The sequence below is a fragment of the Stegodyphus dumicola genome, chromosome 1, assembly GCF_044657685.1.
Source record: "Stegodyphus dumicola isolate Sdum_Otavi_A_Nest chromosome 1, ASM4465768v1".
Taxonomy (NCBI): Eukaryota; Metazoa; Arthropoda; class Arachnida; order Araneae; family Eresidae; genus Stegodyphus; species Stegodyphus dumicola.
This window is the reverse complement of record NC_140768.1, coordinates 208,646,469-208,666,635: the sequence shown is the minus strand read 5'-3', so window position 1 is coordinate 208,666,635 and position 20,167 is coordinate 208,646,469. Positions and strand designations below refer to the sequence as shown.

At 35.0% G+C, this 20,167-nt stretch overlaps 1 protein-coding gene across 1 annotated transcript in view; it reads left to right on the top strand.

Annotated features, from left to right (window-relative positions):
* The window catches only part of LOC118205807 (uncharacterized), a 425,653-nt gene that overhangs the window by 28,948 nt on the left and 376,538 nt on the right, over window positions 1–20,167 (top strand). The window lies entirely within an intron of this gene.

Below are 20,167 nucleotides of genomic sequence, written 5' to 3'. Positions count from 1 at the left end.
AATTTGTTATTCAAGGTTCAGCGTAATCATGAAGACAGGAATGAGCGTAACAAAATTGTATGAGAGACAGTTTTAGGAATTAAATGGAATTAGAAAAGATAAGTCATGATTATTTAATTTATTTTGCCAAGCTGCTACTAGCCTTACCTATTTGGAAGGGTAACTGTGTAGGTTAATAAGGGAGAGGGAAAGGTGTTATTAATGAACACTTCGAAAGAAATTTCGGTACTTACGTATTATCCCATCGATCATTAGTGAAAATTTCGGCAACGGCCGCCAATCGCCAATTATCAATTGTGGAATTCTAAAGGAAGTGGTGATCCATAATTGACGCTAAATCGCTCTAGATGTACGGTCAACGGAATAATACGTAAGTACTGAATCTTCTTCGATGTATTCATTCTTTTCATTCTCAGATTTATGTCTTGACGAAATAGAAATAATTGCCATTATAGAGAAATACTGATTGAAACCCTCATGCGGAAGAGCTGCATTGAAACAGATGCGCAGCTACGTCTTGAATTATTAAGTCTTTTATTTATTAAATAATTTTAGAGGCCGTCAAAACCTAGTGTTAATTTATAAATAAGAAACGTCATAGCAGCTTTCTTCCTATCGTTTAGCTTTCCCATTTTTAACAACTCACTTTTATATATAAGATTTTTGTTTGGCCTGTATGAATTTTGCTGGACTAATATTCTTAAACTAATACGCGTATCGTAACTATGTAGCTTAATTTTTTTTCTGGGTTAAATTAAAATCTGCGTACTCGGATAAAATTAGAATTTCTTTTTTAGTATTATGCTTTTTATATTTTAGACTTTATTAATGTATATTTTTAACTTTCTGAAAGTTTAAATGCTTCGAAGTAACAGAATGTAATCTGAAGCTTTCAAATTTCAGCTTATCATTAAATATAATCACTTGGCAACAACTGCAAAGTCCATTTAGCTACTATGAATCGAAGTGGGATGCATATTCACAAAGCCTACAGACCATTTCACTAGGGTCTGCTTTCATTGGATGAAACATCTGCTTGGCGATCATATTTGCAATGGCGAGTTATCGCTCTGTAGGCATGGTAATTAACGCCAAACAAACAGAGACACAGCGTTTATTTTATACGATATTTTTTTAGTTTATGAATGAAAGCTTGGAGGAATTGTGTGAAATATATTTTATATAACTTACTGATCTTATTAATAGTTTATTTGTATTTGAATTAAACTTTTAAAAGTACGTAATTGTTTTACAAGAAAAAGGTGTTACATGGAGATAGCATATGCACTTTTTCGTCATTTCTGTTAGAAAGAGCCTATTGTGTAAATTTCCATAGCGCATTAATTTATACAAATAAAGGAATATTAAAAAAATAAACCAAATGAAAACATTCAGTAAACATTTAAGGGCGTCGGATACCTATTCTTTTTTACCTAAATTATGAAAAGTAATTATTAACTAAAATTATATTTTATTCCATTATGCGCTATTTCTATTGATAGGCTTTTCGGGATCTTGGATCGTAATCTTGCTACTGGTACCTACTAAAAGAGTACAAACCAGTAAATAAAAATAAGAAAAATTAACAAAAATAGAGAAAATAAAGGCGTTTAATTTTTAACACCGCACCCAAACAAATAATGACGAAGTCATTCATTAAAGTTAAAATAAAAATAAATCCGTGTAGAGCAGAGTTTATGATAGCTACGAGAGGGGATAGAACCGGCGATCAAGAAATCTAAGACTTTTTTCGCGCTCGTTACCTCCGAGCTGCGGTTTCTCCGGTGAGTCAAGCACAATTTTTGGTACACCATGCTTTATTACAAATTCTAAAGGCGATGAACCAAAAGTCGCCAAGCACTAGGTTCTTTAACCCTACGTTTCCTGTTTTAACCAATCGGAGCAAACAGCAGTAGAAACGGTCTGTAGGCTTTGTGAATAAGCAAGTGGGATGAACGACCAGAGTTTTAGACCACAGTTTTGGTAAACCTATATACTTTAAATTAGAAGAACTGTTATATTAGGTAACACATAATATGTAATTACATTTAGTGATATGGTTCATGTATAACAATATAGTAAACAGGCAAAAAAAGCTGTGTGAATTTCAGCATAATAGTGAATTCTCAATATCTGAAGCTTGACGGACATCATAAAGGACTCATGAATTCCGAGCTTCATAAGTTCTATGTGCGGTCTTAAAATTTATGGTTCCAAAGGTATTTTTTTATTGACCATACTTAGAGAATGATTTCTTAACTTTGCTTTGCCGCTGGTGTCATTATGAATCGTTGAAGTTCCTTTCGCGAAAGGTATTTTACCCCCACTGCAAATGATTGGAAAGGAACGTTCCAAACATATAGAATAGGTATGATGTACAAATAAAAGCAAGTGTGGGAAAAAATACAAGAACAGAAAACAAATTTATTCAGACATCATGAAGCCGCAAGTAATAAGCTAATAAATGAACGCAATGCTAGTATTTTCAGTCGCTACTAGAAAATTATAATGTTTTTTACTATCTGAAATGAAGTAAATTTTATTTCAGCAGCTAAATTTGAGGGTTTGATGATAGTTGGTCTAAAAAGAATAGGCAGTAGTATTCTAAGGAAAGCTTTTCTTTATCTTGTAATTAAGTCTAATTGATAAATTTTTTTCTTACGGTCAAAACTTATTATACTCCATTTCCATTAAGGAAATAACAGTCATTAAGAGAACAAGTAGATCTAATAGAATTTCATTAAATAATATAGAGAATGTACGTACCTTTTTAATTCGAATTTTTTTTTTTTTTTTTTTTTTTTTTTTTTTTTTTTTTTTTTAAGCGAAAGAGAATTCCAATCAATTCAAACAGGTAACCATTGTAGTATAGTTATAAATTATTTAAAAGTATTCATATCAGCTGTGATGTAACTTTTTATGAAGAGTTATTTTTGAGAGGTTTATGTTTTTCAGTGTAAATTCGCAGGAGAAAATGGGAGTAAGATAATAGCATACCAGAACTTAATAGTCAAGTATACAGCTATAATCTTATTGCACTTATGTATATATTAAACGGGAGGTGAGTATAGATTTAATGGTTTGGTTTATTTAATTATGGCAAAGCACACTAGGGCTATCTGCCTAAGGGAAGGGATGCCTTCGTGGAGGACTTTCTAAGGGAAACTGGCGCGTATACACGTTACACATGGGGAAAACCACGAAAACGCCCATGCTGCCAGCCCGTTCGCGGGATTCGAACCTCGGACCGAACTACCAGTGTTCAGCGACTTTTACCGCTCGGCCGCTGGTGGGCCCAGAGATTTAATGTAGCGGTATACACAGAAATTTTGCCATTATGATTATAGCATAGAGACAAATTGTATTATTGCATATATATATATATATATATATATATATGCAATAATACAATTATATATATATATATATATATGATACCATTAATAGTGGGTCAACTTACTGTTCTTAACTACTTTGAAAGGCCCGGTGGCGCAGAGACTAGAGCATCATTTAGCAGGACCACAGGTCCGGGTTTCGATCTCTGGGCTGGGCAAGGTTGGCTCAACCTTTCGTCCCTTAAACGTGTCGATAAAGTGAGTACGAAGTTCGCTTGGGTACTAAACAAGATGACCACGTGTCCAGGGTATATGCTCATGCTCTCCGGGGCCCACGATCAAGAAGGCAGAATTCAGGGCACTGCAGGCCATGTCTCTGTAAGAAATATTGCTATTGCGCCACTGAATTTGGTTTAATTACTTTCAAATCACTACATGAAATAATTGTATTGATGTGTTTATATTCTGTTGAAAACATAGTTCCATCTCCTTCATTCAAGATAACTTCTACATGATTTTAATGACCTTGTCTTAAATTTTTGCTTTTTATTCATAAGGACATAAGTACGTAAATTGCTTTCAATCCATTCAGTAAGTAATCATTCATGTAAGCAGTTTTTAGATTTAGAAACTTTGCGAGGAAAAATAGAGATTTTCTTTTGCAGGGGTGGCAACAACTATGAAAATTTGTTCATTACCGATTAATGTGGCAAATGGATGAAAAAGGTAAAATCTCGACTAACGACTTTTCTAGTATTAAAATTCCAAAGGAATTCCCTATAAATTCCCTATAAGTAGGAGGAAATCAAAAGGGAAGTGTCAATTGTTCAGTTTAGAATTAAAAACACGTAGATGATAGTTTAGTTAAAAAAATATTTTCATCTGGTTCAATCCACGATCGTAGAACAAACAAAGCTGACAGTGTTAGGATTTAATGGATGAAATTAAATTTTGTAAACTGATATATTGAAATGAAGTACTCTAAGCTGAACGTTTTATCAAATTAAGCAAAACTTGATCTCATTAGTTACAAACAAAGGAATAAATTCCGAAATTCCGTCTAAAGGAAATATGATACAGGCTCTTTCAAATGAGGAAAACATATTCTACAACATTTTTCATAAACACCTTACTTAAGAAGTGGAGATAAAAATTTAAAAAAATAAAAAAATGGAAAAGAAGACAACAGTTTACCAGGTATAAAAATCTTACCTGATGTTTTTCGCGTATTTTCTATTTTATTGAGTACACAGCATCGTAACATTTGCTTTATTATTATTATTTATTTACTTTTCGTATTTACATAATGTATTTTACTAATTCAGAAGTCAAACAACAAAAATCAGCGTTATATTTACCAAATTTTCACAGGACTAGGTTCGATGGTTTCACCGAACCACCATCTTCATCTGCAAAACCGCAAAGTACAGGCTTTCTTATCTTATCTAATCATTATTTCCTATCTGGTTTTTTTGCGGTTTTGCAGCTGAAGATGGTGGTTCGGTGAAACCATCGAAACTAGTCCTGTGAAAATTTGGTAAATATAACGCTGATTTTTGTTGTTTGACTTCTGAATTAGTATTTATTCGGCGTGTTATTGTGTCTTAATTATAATGTATTTTTTTAAAAATGGCGCAGAACTGAAGATATCTTAATGTTAATCTTTCGAAATTTCTAGAATTTCTGCTAACTGAAACTGTTACACAAAAAATCTTTAGCACAGGCATTCAAAATTTTCACTAATCGGCAATTTATTGATTTGGGCTTTTTTCAGCAGATTCTTTGTTTAAAGAAAGCATTTCTTACTCTGAAGGTAACTTCGATCAATTTTTGTCGTCCTAGCACTTTCATTGCATGTATTTCTCTTTTTCTGGATGAAAACAGCCGAAACATCAGAAATGTCGGAGGGTTCATTTCTAAGGTTTCCCAGATTAATAAACGCATAGCAAGCCGCTTTAAAAATCGTTCTCTGAATATCATTTCTCTAGAATTTGCGCTTTTTTGAGCATCAGCCAGTAGCTGCAATTGTTATTATAAGATTATTCATTTTTTGCTAATATATTGATAAGAGTACTAATTATAACAAAGTATATTTTCTAGTTCTTCAAGGCGACCGTTAGAAAGGTCCTTCAAGAAGGCAACCCTCCCCTTAGGCAGATAGCCCTAGCTTGCTTTCTCATAATAAACTAAACCAAAGCAAACCTAAACGCAGCCGTGGATCGTACTCATAACTTTCAGTTCCCCTATCAGATAGGAAGCAGCTGTGGTTGTGTGGTGGTAGTGGAACCGCTTGCCATATCGTTGACCCTGGGTTCGAATTCTAGGATTGGATTGGATTATTTAATTATGGCAAAGCACACGAGGGCTATCTGCCTAAAGGGAGGATGCCTTCGTGGAGGACGTTCTAAGGGAAACTGGCTCGTATACACGTTACACATGGGGAAAACCACGAAAACGCCCATGCAGCCAGCCCGTTCGAGGGATTCGAACCTCAGACCGAACTACTAGTGTTCAGCGTCTTTACCGCTCGGTCGCTGGTGGGCAGGTTCGAATTCTAGAGAAGGCAGCGAGGTTTGTAAGCGAAGTCTTTGCCGGCACATGTTGGGAGGCCCTCAAAACACCGTTACTTTTAAAGGCCTCTCGTGAATATATGGTAGTAAGGGAAAGGAGTGGAATCCGTTCCCTAGAGAACGAGTGGGGCGTCGTCTATCAAAATGGAGACTGAATGCAAAATCGGCCACCCTTTGTAGAACGTCATGGATGATGTTTTCGCTGGAGAACAATACACATGGTGCTTCATGGATTCGCCTGGGTCAGCATGGGAAATGATCTCTGTAACGCGGCTTAATGATAGATGGGTTCGGCCTTGGCAAGCCAGGCAAATGCAATGTGGAGTCAATGAATGCTTTGGTATGCACTTAATACAATTTAATGCTATGATGTGCTTGTGTCTAATTTATTAAAAAGATTATGAATATTTTCCTGTTGGGAAAGGGCTGCCATGAAAACGGTTTTGATATTCTCACCCTAACACTTGCAGAAGAAACGAAAAAGCCTCAAATGGCAAGATTTTGTCGCCGCCTTCGAGAAGCCTGAAGTCGGAGAGGCTGAAATGGAACATCGCGTTAATGCCATCTGTAAGACAGAATAGAAATGAAATTATTATTCTTATAATAATTATTATTAAAATTATATGTTAAGGATTTTAAACATTTTGGATAAATTGGATTGGGGATAAAATAATTAAATAAAACTGTCAGATTTTGGTTAATGGGAGGTTTCAGGAAAAATCTAATGTACCAACTGAGGAAGTTTCGTAATTCTTCTTTGAAGGCGTTAGTTTTATAAAACTATAGGCTCACAGTAGAACTGCTACAAATAGTAGTGTTGTTTAGCCTACTAAAATACCTAAAATTGGCTTTTAAATTTATCTTCAATCTTAGGGAAGAAAATGTTTAAGTTGATTATTAAATAACATAGGTGAAGTATAACATTGATTAATAATGATCTAATTCTTAATGTAGAAAAACGCCATAAAGTTTGTAATGTTGCGCGCTCCCAACCTGCACGCAACAATAGTGGTGACTGCTATGAACTGGAAAGTATACAAAGTCTTGAGAAGGGTTTAAATCCCTTTTTATTCAACTTTAGAAATTACAGATGCGTGCTCTTGACGCTCACAAACTACGCCGACCCGGCGGTAAAATAAAAATAAGAAACTAAAAATGAATACTAACAAGTGACTACCTACGAGGCTCTCTAAAACGTAACTAACCTAACTGCGTTCTAAGATACCGCTGACAATTCAGCAAACTTCTGAATATTACGTTGAAAGATTTAACTATCTACTGAGGCAAGCACACAGGCCAAAACGCGTGGTTCTTCAATTTCTAACTAGCCACCTCCACGCTCGTGAAGCAAGAAAGCACACTTTCGAACTCGTTTCCCTTCTATTTAACTCAGAATACTTCCTCTGACTATTTTGAATACTTTGCGCGTTCTACTAAAATTTACATACTCTGGCATTGGCAATTCCAGGGGAAAGTAAGGCTTGACAGGAAAGATAGTTTAAACTTAAAATAAATGTTAGTTAAAATAAATATAAACCTTACATTTGCCGCTGCCAGAATTTGGTAAACTTGGAAGCAGGTCCTAGAAACGACCTGTTGAAAAGTTTCCACAATTCTGGACTAAAATTTAAGAGCCTCGTTTACATAAAAAAACTGTTTTTTCACAAAAGGTAGAATAAATTTCTGTAGATACTTATTTAACCCTCTCTTCTTACAGCAACCTTTCCTGGACTTCAGCGATCAATCTGTTCTCTTCCTTCCAGCATCTGGAAGGAATAAGTATCAGTATCTTTCTAAATACATTATAATTTACACTTTCTTGACACTGAATAAGCTTTTGTTTTTGAACGATTTATTTTCCTTAGTTTCTGCTTAATTTACATTCATTCAAGTATTCAAACATGAATTTAACTTTACCCTGGCTCTCCACCATGTGTGGTGTCAAACGGGAATATTCGTGTTTTAGTATTGCAACACTTTCCCTAACCACGATGATTTGTTAGAATTCAACGACGAAATAGACACACCTTACTCGACATTCTACAACTCGATGAGCTAGGATTAACATTCTTAAAATTCAAGTGTAGGTGGAGAACCCTACAAAACACATTCATTCTAACTTCCCCCTCATTCATCTTTAGACATGTAGGCTTTCGCTCTAAAGCATGATTTTATCTACAGTTTAATACTTAAATTTGAACTCATTTCTTTTGAGCATTTACTTTTAGCATCTAAAATTTTATGCTTCTAGACTAAATTCTACTTTTACATAACTTTCAAGTATTTACGTATATTTACAAAATTCTAATCCATATGATTTTTACAATTTACCATAAAATGAATAAGAGAAAAATAAATTTTTACTTTACGCAATCTTCGCCAAGCTAGCGGCACTGAAACTAAATTTCTCGTTAATACAAGAATACGAAGTTATTTTTATCTTCGGCCAAATTTTGGCTTTAACATAACAGTGTGTGTGTGTGTGTGTGTGTGTGTGATTATGGCAAAGCCTCGAGGGCTATCTGCGTAAGGGGAGGGATGCCTTCGTGGAGGACTTTCTAAGGGAAACTGGCTCGTATACACGTTACACATGGGGAAAACCACGAAAACGCCCATGCAGCCAGCCCGTTCGCGGGATTCGAACCTCGGACCGAACTACCAGTGTTCAGCGACTTTACCGCTCGGCCGCTGGTGGGCTTTAACATAACAGAATTAGTCTTTCGACCAACAGAAACTGCTTGTTCTTAGATTTTATACTTAAAGAAAATAATACTTTTGCCTTAGCTAACTAAAGTAAAACAAAACTAAGTCTCAACCGAGACAAATTGACTTCCGTCAAAACATAGAACTTCGTATTTACGCATAACATTTCGGAACAAAAGTAAAAAATTTTATAGAAGATTTTAACTTATCTTTGAGTTTTCGATGATTGGAACTCCGACATCCTTTTCTGGCAGAACTGCTCCCACGATATGGAATTCATCGACGTCAGTCGTCTCCTTTGTGTCCTTCGAGTGTCGTCCATGTTGATATTTCTTTTTCGCCCTCTGCATACTGGCCTCTTGGAGTGGTAGTCGTTGGGTTACTGTCTTTTCCGTTTTTTCCCTGGACGGCTGGTCTTGGCGTCCTCCGGTCTGGAATCATGACTGAATTTCTTCTGTTGGTGTTGATCTTTTCGTTCCTCCTGCTGTCTTTTCGTTCTCGGGAACGGCGGCCTTTTTTCCACCTGACTCTCTGGCCCTGGAAGCGATCTCCTCGATGCAGAATTTCTACTGCGATACGTAAGTGGTCTTTTCCTCTTTACCAAAGCTTCTTTACGCGGCGGCGTTGCCTTCTTGTATTTCTTAAATGCTGGAGTCTGAACGTTTTCATTTCTTCTTTTCGGTACCGTCGCATGACTTGTAGCAGGGCTAGGTTTCTCTTCAGTTCTCTGCTTCTTGGGTGGTGGAGCGGGTGACGTTACTTCTGGACCTTCTACTTCTTTTACGCTTGAGTCCTGCAAGAAACTTTTAAGGATTTCAAAATCATTTTGATTATAATATTTTTTCACCTGGTCGGGACTTGCTTTACAAATTTCCCCTCTCTCGGTCTTAAGGTACAATACGACTCCCTTGATTTCCTGAATTACATAGGGGCCTTCAAATTTTGGAGCTAACTTTGCAGTAAAATTGTCTGAAGCACTTGATAAAGAAAATTTCCGCTTCAACACTTTATCCCCAACTTTAAAATCTGCTTCATGGCGTTTTCTATCATAGTATAACTTTTGTCTATTTCTTGCCGTATCCGAGCTTTTAACCGCCTGGTCAATGAGTTTTTGGACATCTTTTTGTTTAAATTCTTGCTCTCTTTGTTGCACAAAGAATAATTTATCTAATGGAGTAATTAACTTCCGTCCTAAAAATAATTCTGCTGGAGTTTTTCCAGTAGTATCATGATTTGCTGTTCTTAAAGCATAAGCTAACTCATTTATGTAGCCATCCCAGCGCTTGTGATGTGTGCTAACATAGCTTCGAATTATTTTTTACAATATTTTTATTAATTCTTTCTGCGATGTTTGCCTGTGGTCTATACGGGACTATTTTGATATGGCGTATGCCAAGTCCAGTGCATATGTTTTCAAATATTTGACTAATGAATTGTTTACCGTTATCGCTAATGACTTTTATCGGTGCACCGTATTTTAAAATATACCTGTGTAAGAATGCATCTGCAACTGTTTTGGCTGATGCGCGTTTAAGTGCAACAATTTCTGTCCACTTTGAAAAATGATCTACAATTACTAAAAGAAAAGGATTTTTATTTAACTCATTCTGGGGGAAAGGACCAAGAAGATCTATGCCTAAAATTCCATTCGGAAATGTAGCGCGAATGCTATTTTAAGTACCCGGCCGGGCTGTAATTAATATCATTTATTAACTGACATTGATTGCAGGGCCTGACATACGCAGTTACTATTTTGTATAATTGCGGGAAATATACCGCCTCGCGTACCCTTTTTAAAGTCTTTCTGACCCCTAAATGATCCGCTGTTTTCGCGTCGTGTAATTCCTTCAAAATGCTTAATCAAAGCGAGGCTGGGATGACTGGTTTGTACTCGAGATTTTCGTTTGTTGTTTTCGTATAAAATAATAAATTATCTGTTATTTCATAGTTTTCTTCTCTATTTCTTATCGCATCGATATCTGTGTGCTCAAAGCTTTCGGGGTCTTTCAAATATGCATAGATACTTCCAAATTCAGGATCAGCTTTCAATTCAGCAATAATTGTTTCTCTAGAATCTAAAATTTTTGGAGTCAACACAGCGCATTTGAGTTCATTTCCTTCATCGTCCAGTTTTATACGAGGAAGTGCGTCAGTTACATTGTTTTCCTTACCCGGTTTATATTTAATTATGAGATTATATTCTTGAAGGTTTAAAGCCCATCTTATTAACCTTGGCGTTAGGCTTTTCCCCGAGTAAAGTCTACCAACAGCCGCATGATCCGAAAAGACTGTTACTGGCGCTTTGCCGAAATAAACTCGAAATTTGTGTACAGCCATTAATACGGCTAATGTTTCTCTCTCTGTAGCTGTATAATTCCTTTGTGTAGGGTTCAACGTTTTACTAAAAAATGCCAAAGGATGGCCATTTTGCATGAGAACAACACCTCCAGCATAGTCCGACGCATCTGCTGCAATTTCCAGGTTTTCGTCCCCCTCCGGGAATTTTAAAACAGGGGCATTAATGAGCGGTTTTTTTAATCTTTCAAATGCGGTATTTGCTTCCGCTGTCCACGTGAATTTACTTTTCTTTCTTTTAATTACTAGCAAGGGTTCAACAATATTAGCAAAATCTTTTATGAATGACCGATAATAAGAGCATAACCCAAGGAAAGAAGAAAGTTTCTTGGCGGTGTTGGGAGGTGGGAAATTCTTGATGGCTTTTATTTTTGAATCTTGAGTTTCTATACCCTTTTGCGAAATTTTATAACCCAGATATTTAAGTTCTTTAGTTGCGAACTTGCATTTTGAGGCGTTAATTGTAAGACCGGCCTCTTTTAATAATTTAAAAACTTCTTCTAGGTCTTTAATATGTTGTTCCAACGTACTACTCGTTATAATTATATCATCTAGATAGATTAAAGTCGATTTTCCTAGGACAGGCTTTAGAACAATGTCCATAGCTCTCTGGAATGTTGACGGGGCCCCATACAACCCAAAGGGCATGCGTAAAAATGCATAAGTACCCGATTTTGTTATAAACGCGGTTTTATGTATGTCTTCGGGTCTCATAGCTATTTGATAGTAGCCAGACGTTAAGTCCAACGTAGTCATGTATCTTGTAGATTTAATCTTTCTAATAATTTCCTCTATAACCCGCAAAGTGTAAACTGGGAATTTAGTAACACTATTAAGTTTTCTGTTATCGATAGCAAACCTCCAAGCCCTTTTATCCGAAGGAGAAAAATCGTTCTTTTTTCTGCATAGTACGACTGGACTCGCGTACTCACTATTTATTTGCGTTATTATTTGGTTCTTTAACATTTCCTGAATATGTTCTTCTATGATTTGCTCTTTCTGTTTATCATAGCGGTAAGGTTTAGTCCTACAGAGTTTGTCGGCAGTTAACTGTATCTCATGCTTAACTATTTGACAACTACCAGGCCGTTCTGAAAACAAGTTTGAAAAAGTACTCACCACTTGCTGGATGGCTTGGCTTTCATGGTCATTCAAATGGCTAAGGTCGACTTGCGATTGTTCCACTGGTTCCACCACCCTTCGGTCCATCTCCAGCACAATAGAACTTTCCTGAAAATTCAGTTTGGCCTTCGCGGCTTTTAAAAATTCCATACCTAAAATAAGTGGACTTTGCAATTTTTTTACTACAAAAATTAATACTTTAAGGCTTTCGTTTTAAACCTGTATTTTTAAAGATAATTTTCCAATACACGTTTGTCCTTGCGCTGCTATGATTTCTGTGTTTTTATTTTTAAATATTCGTAAACTATTAAAATTCTTCTTAAAAAAAATATCACTCATAAAATTACCTTCTGTTCCTGTATCGATGAGGGCTTCAACTGGTACATCGCCAACCTAGACTTGTATAATTGGTAATTGTGAGATTTTACTATGACCGTATTTAAGTATCTTCTTGAGGGTTCTTTCAAAACTTCCGGGGTCTGGACCCTCGCTTTCACAGGCCCCTCTACTCGTTTAAAGCTTTTCTTTCAACTTCTGCCTTCTGGGTACGCGGACGGTTGTTTTCAAATTTCCTTTTTGGGCCTTGACCTTCGAGCTTCGATGAGTTAGCTTGATAGCTCTTTCCCCCATAAGAGCGGTTTGCATTTCTGGTCTGCTCATTTGAAGATTGCCTTCGGATACTTTGAGAATACGATGGCCCTCTATCTTTTTCCGCTATTCTGCGATTTTGGAACTTGACCGCCAATTCGAAGAGCTCCTGCAATGTGCTTGGGTTTCTAATTTCGAAGTAATCTTGAGCACCAGGTAGCAATCTTGGTAAGATTATTTCAATAATCTCCGCGTCGGGTTTCTTCCCATACAGCATATTCGTCAGCTTAATTTTTCGCAGAATAAAGTCCGTCAACTCTTCTATATCCCTTTGATAAAAACTATACAGTTCGGCTTCTAGCTTTGTTCGATCTTTCACTATGGGGAAGGCCTTTAATAACGATTTTTTGAAATTTTCAAATGTATATGTCTGGCCTCCGAATTCCCCTAATAAAAATTTCCCTATATTCTTCCACCATAGCGAGGCCTGTCCTCTTAGTGCATAATTCGCGATGGCAACTTTTTGTCTTTCAGGCACAGGGTAGAGCTGGAAGTGATTTTCGAGGCTTTCTAGAAATATCGCCACCGAATTTTTTCCGTCGCAATTGACGTTTGGCTTGATTGACGCTGTCATCGTCTGGACCAGGTATCCAAATCCTTCCAATTGGCTTGCCATTTCTTGTTGTTGTCCAGCAGTTTCCATCCAATTTTCGGCCATTTCAGTTCGACAAGTGTTCGGGCGCCAATGTAATGTTGCGCGCTCCCAACCTGCACGCAACAATAGTTATGACTGCTATGAACTGGAACGTATACAAAGTCTTGAGAAGGGTTTAAATCCCTTTTTATTCAACTTTAGAAATTACAGATGCGTGCTCTTGACGCTCACAAACTACGCCGACCCGGCGGTAAAATAAGAATAAGAAACTAAAAATGAATACTAACAAGTGACTACCTACGAGGCTCTCTAAAACGTAACTAACCTAACTGCGTTCTAAGATACCGCTGACAATTCAGCAAACTTCTGAATATTACGTTGAAAGATTTAACTATCTACTGAGGCAAGCACACAGGCCAAAACGCGTGGTTCTTCAATTTCTAACTAGCCACCTCCACGCTCGTGAAGTAAGAAAGCGCACTTTCGAACTCGTTTCCCTTCTATTTAACTCAGAATATTTCCGCTGACTATTTTGAATATTTTGCGCGTTCTACTAAAATTTACATGCTCTGGCATTGGCAATTCCAGGGCAAAGTAAGGCTTGACAGGAAAGATAGTTTAAACTTAAAATAAATGTTAGTTAAAATAAATATAAACCCTACAAGTTGATACAGAAAAAATGCGAGGAAATTTTAAAAAAAACCGGACTTCAAAGATTAATTTTAGGATTCTGGAGAAAGAATTTTGTCTTATCTTTGGGTTTAATTTACCAATAATTTTCAAAAAATAAAAACATGAAAAGGTTTGCTCTAAAACTTTCCTGTATATCAGAAATTTCTAGTGCAATAGGAAAGAGTACTCTTATCTAGTCTGAGTTTCAGAACTTCTTAATATTATTTTTAGGATTGAATGAAATTATCTTAAAATAAGGCTTTGTTTATTTAAAAGCGTTGTTTTGAGGTCGCTGGTTAGACTGTATACTAAAGATTATTTTACAACAACAACAACAACTAATTTTATTTCGTGGACTGTATCATAACTAAAAATCTAAATCGAAAATGATAAATTCCCGACCATACGGGATCAAAATATGTATGTTACGCTAGGAGTTCGAATCTTAGCTTACTGAAATTGTGCAGAAACAATGCGCTGTACATAACTTATATTGCTGCGTAGGAGGCATACCGCCCCACATTGCAATATCTATGATATGCAAACTAAATCTAAGTATACAATTCAATATCAATAACAATTCAGCTATTCAATTTTTTTTAAGCATTAACAAAGACTTAAATTTGGTAAATCATTTACAGAATGAAATAAACAATTCAGAAAATTCGATAAAGTTGCAACATTTGTAAAATTTTTCAATAATTATGGTAAGTATATCAACATTTCAAACAGTAAAAAATATTGACATTTTTCATCAAAATTACCAAAATATAACTATAATAAAGAACAATGTATATTTTATTAACAATGAAACTTAATCCTTGAAGTTATCCTCAATAGGCAATAAACAAATTTTTGATATTGGCCTTTTAATTGGACCAAACTTTGTGTTAATAACTGCTACTCGTATCTTACCATCTTTACCAGGAACTGTCTGATCAATTCTTCCTAGTAACCATTTAAATGGAGGTAACTGATCATCTTTAATAATAACCATTGTATTTTTCTTTATATTGTCCATTGAAAAATACCATTTCTTTCGTTGTTGCATCGTCACTAAACAGACACGAGCTTTTACCTCTACGCGAGAAAAATCGTTTTAAACATGCAATAAAGGCTTCAGATGTTAAGTCAAATACTATTTCTAAATGAATCGCTTTTGTAACTAAGCAAACAAAGAACTATATATTGCTATATAAACTTTATGTAAACTACCTTTCCTTTGATTTCTATATTTGATTAGAAAAGGGCCTGTGAAATCTATCCCTGTGTTATGAAAGGTTAGATTTGGATTTACACGTTCAGGAGGTAAATCGGCCATTAATTGATCTGAAATAATAGGTTTATGACGAAAACAAATTACACATTCGTGAACTATTTTCTAGCTAAGTCCTTGCCACCAATAGGCCAAAACCTTTCCCAAACAAAATGTAACAATGCTTGAGGACCAGCATGAAAATTTTTCAAATGATAATGAATAAATATTAGCTTGGTAAGCTTATGATTTTTGGCAATAAAATTTGATGTTTAGAATCATAATTAATTGTGGCATGAGTTAAGCAACCGCCCACACGTAATATATCTTTTCCATCTAAAAATGGATTTAAAGTTTTTACCTGACTTTTGATTACTCTCTGATCTTGTAGTGATTTAATCTCCTCTGCAAATTCTATTACCTGAACTATTTTTATCAAGTGCATTTCCGCATCTTGATATTCCGTGCTACTAATGGGGCCTGTTTTCTTCACTGGACCTTTCAGATTGGGCAGAAACCTGAAAATAAGACTTAAAATTCTAATTAGTTTAACATAATTATTTGTTAATTCAAAAAAGGTATTCCAAAACAAGTTTAAATTGCAGTTCAAATTAACGTCTAAAGGTTTTTTAAGTTCATCCTGATAAGCAGGAGAATCTATGAGAGTCTTGTCAAGTTCAAATAAAGAAGCATCACTAAGTTCGTTCCGTTCAGGACCATTCCACCACAAGGAAGATGTCACAAGTTCATGAGGATAAGCACCACGAGAAATCAGATCTGCCGGATTATTTGCTGATGATACGTGCTTCCAGTGTCGCGGTTCTACTAGTCTTTGGATTTTGGAGACTCTGTTTGCAACAAAGGTCTTCAAAAGATGAGGAGAAGTCTTCAACAATGACAGTGCTATCTTTGAATCAGTGCACAGAATGATGTCATCTAAATGCATCTTCAATGAGTTGCTAACTTTCAAAATCAGATGAGCCAATAACAAACATGCACAAAGTTCCACTCTTGGAATAGATAAGGTTTTCAATGGAGCCACACGAGATTTGCTGGCTAGTAGATGAGATGACGAGCCGTGATCTTCATCGACACAAATTAAGTAGACAACGGCACCATAAGCGGCTTCCGAAGCATCTACATATCCAATGAGTGAAATCTTGCTTGGATGATTGGAGATGATGCAACGATTAATTTTTATGTTTTCCACAGTCTTTAAATTTGAAACTATCTGTTGCCATTCGTGAGCAATAGTCGCGAAAAGTGGTTCATCCCAACTCAGTTTTTGAACCCATAATTTCTGTAAAAATATCTTGGCTTTGGTGATAACCGGACCAATCAGTCCTAAAGGATCATAAAGTCTGGCAATTGTCGATAAAATGTCTCTTTTAGTATATGATGATTTCTCCTTGATTGAGACTTTAAAGCTGAATTCATCCTTCTGAGAATGCCATGTAATGCCTAAAGCTTTAACCTTTTGGAGCTTTAGGCATTACATGGCTTTTTTTATCACTTTTGGAGGAGAATGAAAGGTCAGAGCTTGTAGAAGGGCTATCCAACAGTTCAGGAGAATTAGAGTTCCATTTGTGCAAAGTCTTTCCACAACTATGAAAAAGCTGTATAAGCTGATTTTTCAATTCCCTTGCTGAGTCTAAGTTTGATGAACCAGAGATGACATCATCAACATAACAGTCTGATAGGACAGCTTTGGCAGCTTCAGGATATTTATGCATTTCGTCATATGCAACTTGCTTTATACATCTAATGGCTAAAAATGGAGCAATTTCAGTACCATAAGTCACCGTTTTGAGTCTGTATGTCACAGGTGAGTCGCTAAGGTTTCTCTTCCATAAGATTCGAAGTAAGTCTCTTTGGGATTCATCAACCAAAATCTGCCGGTACATTTTTTGCATATCCGCAATAACTGCAACTTGATGTTTTCTAAATCTTACAAGAATATCAAAAGTATCTTCTTGGACTGCTCCCGCTAAAAGTAAATCATTCAAACTTAATCCATTTGAGCTTGGGGCACTAGCATTAAACACAACTCTTAATTTTGTACTTGACATCTCTGGTCTATATACTCCGTGATGGGGGAGGTAATATTCAAGTTCCGGTTTTGAATTATCATCGACCCTTTCCATATGGTCCAAATTTTCATATTCTTTTATGAAATCTTGATATAAATGTTGCAATGTAACCTTTTTGCTAAGATATTTAACTAATTGATTGAGTCTGATGTTGGCTAAGTGTTTTGAATCTCCTAATTTTTCGTCTTTCATAGGCATTTTTACGATAAATCTGCCATCTTTATTTCGTCTGTAAGTGTCTTTGAAATGTTGTTCACAGAATTCTTCTTCTTGGCTAAGAATTGGCTTTTCTTCACCAATATTTTCCACTAACCAAAATTTTTCTACTAATCTATTAATATTATCAACATTACCGATAAGTCCACAATAATTCTGACAATTTTCAAAGGATGTTTTTAAAGAACCAGTAGCTATATATTCAAACACAGAATTTCTGAAAACGAGTGATTTCGTAGAAGATTTAACTTGGCCATTAATAAAAATGTCATAAAATATTTCTGCTCCTAAAAGCAGATCTATACTAGATGGAGTTGCAAATTCTGGATCAGCCAAACTTGATGTATTAGGAATATCTATATTTTCAATATTTAATTTTGTAGAAGGTACTAAATCTGTAATTTTATTTACAACTAAAAATTTAATGAAGCAGAGAACGAATTATTTCCATTAAAAATAGAAGCAAAGTACGAGATTTAATGTTTGAAATTTGCCCATTTAAATTAGAAACGGGAATATTTATTCTTTTCTTTTTTAAATTTGCACGCTCACAGAATTCATTTGTAACAAAATTTGACATTGAGCCTGAATCGAGAACTGTTCTTGCTTTAACGAATTGGCCATAAATATTTCTAACCCAAACAATCGCAGTTGAAAGGAGAACAGTTTTATTTCTCGAAAAAAAGACACGCCGATAAGGCTTTTTCTGTTGATTTATTGCTATTCAAAACAGCCTCATTTTTGCAGTTGTCTGGGGAGGGAGTAGTTTCACTTTGCTTTCCCCCACTTGTTGCAGACGACATGGATCCGTCATTCCGATGAAGAAGTGAATTATGTTTTAATTTGAAAACCGAGCAAAAGTGTCTAGACTGACAGGAAGCTACTTTATGATTCGACTGTAAACAATTAATGCACAAAGAAAGCTTTTTAATCATTTCGTATAGTTCCATGGGATTTAATGCTAGAAATGTTTCTCATTTAAAAATTGCGTGATTATCTTTGCAAACCGGACACATAAATTTATTATTATTCGTTTTTCTTACTAACGATTGAACTTTATTTGGAGGAATGTTTTGTTTTGTTTTGCATATTTTCTAACATCTGGCATCACTTAAGAAGAGATGTCATGAAAGAATCCCATTCACATAAATCATTACTATTTAATGACATTTCAAATTGTTTACGCGATTCTTTATCTATTTTATTAAGAATAATATTAATCAGCAAAGCTTCGCTTAATTTATCCATATTTAATTCCATAACTTTTAATGCTCTTAAATGTTTCTGAACTTTATCAATTAATGAGCGTAAATCTTTAGGATTTTCATGAACTATTTTTTCAATAGAAAGTAATTCATTGATATGAGAATTTACAACCAGTCTCTTATTATCATATCTTTCTTCAAGTGCCTTAAATAAGGAAGAAAATGTATCATCTATTGTTTGTATCTGCTTTTCATCACCAATTAAACAAGACTGTAAATAAAACAATTTCTGAGAATCTGTTAATTGTCTATTAGATGCAATTAAAGCTACAAATTGGTTTTTAAATAAATTCCAGTCTTCGAAATTGCCAGAAAATTTAGGTAATGTTATTTTAGGCAATTTATAATTCAATGAATTACTTCTTGTTTCTGGGATACTATTATTTACATACACATTATTTGCATTCTTACTACATAATGAAGTATAAAGACATTTCAGACTTACCTGAACATTGGTAATATCCATCTCGATTTCTTCAAAAGTAGCTTCGATGTCTGATATTTCTTCATCTTTTACACACTTTGTAATAATCCAAGCGAAGTTCATCAATTTGTTTATTTAACTTGTGAACTTTTTCTTGCAATACTTTTATTTGTTCGAAACCAAAATCATCACTTTTTCCACTGACAGACGACTTTAACTTCGTAATTTGAGTTCTAATTCCACCACGTTTTCTGTTCAACGTAGTTATGTTTTCATTAGCCATTTTTATTCTAATTAGCTCAGCTTCGTCTCGACGTTGACCAATGTTTTGAGGTCGCTGGTTAGACTGTATACTAAAGACAATTTTACAACAACAACAACAACTAATTTTATTTCGTGGACTGTATCATAACTAAAAATCTACAGTGTCTCAAAAAAGTGATAGGACACTTGTGCTTTACAAAAGGAAACTGTAATAAAATAAATTTAAAAAACATGTAAAATTTTTTGTGGGTGTGTTTCATACTTAAACTTAGTAACAATTATTACATAACATACATTTTCTCAAAATATTAAAATATTAATTTAATAAAAATACAATTGTTTAGAAAATTTTACATGTTTTTTAAGGAGCAGAAAATGGCTCACTTAAGTGATGGGACACTACGTACTATGCAACAAAGATTGTCTGAAGTAAGCAATAAAAATATCTTTTGGGGTATTTATTTTTACTCAAAAGCAATTTCCAATAATTTATAAAATCGTCTGCAGTATTTCTCTCCAGTTTGTTTTGGAATTTTTGTGTTTTTAGCTCTGTGCAGCCATGAATGCTAAACGAAAAGAAACTTTGCCTGGAATACGAAAATTAATTATTAATTTGCATATTGAACGTGGAAAATCTATTAGAGAAACTACTG